Consider the following 3,123-nt stretch of genomic DNA (forward strand, 5'->3'; position numbering starts at 1 on the left):
GTCAAATCTCTGCGGCAGAGAGTGATGCACTTTTGCCGGCTACATTTGTCCTACTACTGAGGAAGTTGCTGGTGAGTCACAAGGTCCCGCCCCCCCCCTCACACACACACACACACACACACACACACACACACACACACACACACACACACACACACACACACACACACACACACGCACACACACACACACACAAAAAGCCATTCCTCCCTCCCTCCTGCGACTTCAAACGAGAGCAGAAAGTCTGGGCAGCGGAGGGTGTGATGGGAGCTCCCAGCAGGGCCCTCTGTCTACGTGCTGGTTATTTTCAGTCTTTTGTAATAATCAGCCTGGGTTTTTTAATGGTGAGTAGTAGTGGAAATGATTTATTATGAGGTTTCTGAACAAGGGAGCGTTGACTGCTTTGTGCTTGTAAGCTTCGTTTTAATACATTTTGTTAATTAGCCAGTCAAAGTCAAAGTCAGGTTCATTACTAAACTATCAGTCTGTATTATGGCAGCAGTCAGCAATCATATTTAGGAAAGTCAATAAAAAACTACAAGCTTTGGCATTTTAAGCAATATAATTACCTGAGTTTTAAGATACATTATGTGTGGGTTTGCAAAGAAAGCCCTTTCTGAATTTCCTAAAACAATAAACCTTGTAAGTTTCTTCCCTGTGAATCAGAACGAGTGGTCAATTAAAGAGATTAATCACTCACAACAATGGGCTTAGTTCACACTTGAGGAGTCTGGAACTTTACAATCACATAACCACATAATGTCAGTAAAATGTTTAAAAAACAGCTGGTCGGCTTAGAATGAGAAATAGCTTGTGTGTAGGTGTAGGTTGGGTTTTAGGTAAGGGTATTAAATGCATATACATATTTGAGGATAGAATTGGTGTAATTGAACAGTTTATGTATAAAATAAAACACCATATGACTTTTTCTGTTTGTACTTTGTCCCTAGTGACCTTTGCTGACAATGCATCGCACGCCTTGAATTCAGGGTGAAGACCAACGAAGCTGTTTTCACTTCCTTATTCTACAGGGGTCCTTTCTCCGGCCCTGATGTGTCATTGTAGTCAGGACACAGAAAGAGTACAGAATTTTTACAGTTTATCATTTGAGTCATTGCGGTAATCAGTGCGTAGCCACGGTGTTGTTGGCAGAAGCACCGCCGCGTATGACAGATAGCATTGTTCTACTTCTTTTATAGCAGACATGTTCTACTTATTCTAATATATGCATGTTATGGATCAATTAAAAATCCATTAATCAAATTGTGTATTACCAACAAGTCATTATAAACCATCTCTGCAGTTTCCCACATCTACAGAGCATTTTAGAGTCTTTTAGTTTTAGAACTAGCTGCTTTAGTTTTCTGGCCTGTGACTGACCTGTTTTTCTCTCCTCAACCTCATTTCAAGCAACAGCTAAAAAGCTCTGATAAATCCTCTGTACTGTACTCGCCAAGCAGCAAAGAGTTTGCAACTAGCTGCTGAACATAGAGAAGCACTGAGAAGCTAAGAAGCCAGATATTTCCCTAAACTAAAAGGAGTGGCTACTGGACTCGCTAACTATTGAATAACGTTAGCTAAAATATGTTTAGCTAACAACCTTGGATATTAATACATTTTTGCCACAAGTAACAAATAATTGTTCTTTGCTTAAGAGTGAACTATGAATCCTAATAAACACTTGAAAGCTAGACAAGGCCACTGGGCACAGTAAAAGTATTAAAACACAATTTAATTTTCTATTTCTTTAGAAATGCAAAAGCAGCTGCAAAGTGTGACATGCATATCTTGCTAAACACAGAAGACATTTTCAAGCAACTGTCCAAACATGTAACTCTTGTCTTTCGTGGGTCTGTGACAACTGAACGAATGGTCTGACGCTTGTATTCCCCACAACTCCTTACTTATGCTTTCTAATTTTACACTATGAGGTGTGGTCCTGTCAGGCTGCTTGCAAAACATTTGAGGATGGATGACTGTCAATTCATTATAGGACAAATAGCATGATGACTCCCTCACTGTTTCTTTCTTTCTCTGTAAAAAAGATTAAGGGCAGCTCTTTTGACCTTTTTTAGTTTTGGAAAAGTAAATTAACTTGCTGAGTATCAGTTCAAAGTGAGAACATTTATATTGAAGTGAATGTAAATGGAGAAAAAAAACCATACATATGGAATTGCAAAATACAAATGTAAAACCTTCTTTTTTAACGTATGAACAGTGATGATGACCACTCAGGTGACTGTCATGCTGCAAAATGAAACTTGAAATAAATTGTAAAGCTTAAACTCTTTTCTTGGATGTGTGGCTTTGGAACAACTGAGTGTAATAATCTTTAATGAGCATCATGGCCCTGAGCACAGACTAATGAGGGAATTCAGTTGTCGTCCCAATAAAGTAATAAGCAGCTATGACTTGGAGCAATAATTGTCTGTGTTTATGACATACATATACGGTGAGTGGAAACGTAGCATGTTGCTAACATGTACAAGACATCTCATAATCAAAGGGAGTTAGAATAAAGATAATGCATTTACAATGTGTTTGCAGCTTTCGTGGGCATGCTGGCTTTTAAAGGATCAAGACCAACTATCAAGAGACCGTCATCAACTGAAAGATCCATTTGATGATACTGGTAATAATAGCTCTTTTACAGCTCACTTGACGTATGCTTTTCCTCATCTGAAACTCATCCACTTCTCGCCACTTCACTGCTGTGATTGTGTAGAGTATAAAACAACTCATGCTATAATAGACACTTCAAATCTCAAGCAGAGAAAATAAGCACCGTATTAGCACTTAATTGTAGACAATTTTAGTTTTACAAGGGTTTGTGGTAATGCTGAGACTCCCACCCAGGAGTGCATCTACTGTACGGCTCGGGCATCGAGCAGAACAAGGGAATATTTGGAGCTAAGACCAGGAATGACCAATAACAAGTGGTGAAAGAAGTATTTAGAAGCTTGGTTCAAGTAAAAGAACAAACTTAGTAAGTATCAAAAGTAAAAGTACTTTGTAGAAAATAAGGTCCATGTGAGTGTAACATTATTTCATGTTACATTATTAGATTGTTAATCCTAATGCATCGTGGACTGAATTGTATAGTTGGTCGAGGTGGAGCTACGT

The sequence above is a fragment of the Clinocottus analis genome, unplaced genomic scaffold, assembly GCF_023055335.1.
Source record: "Clinocottus analis isolate CAN_PGR_092001 unplaced genomic scaffold, fCliAna1.0.p SCAF_9, whole genome shotgun sequence".
Lineage (NCBI taxonomy): Eukaryota > Metazoa > Chordata > Actinopteri > Perciformes > Cottidae > Clinocottus > Clinocottus analis.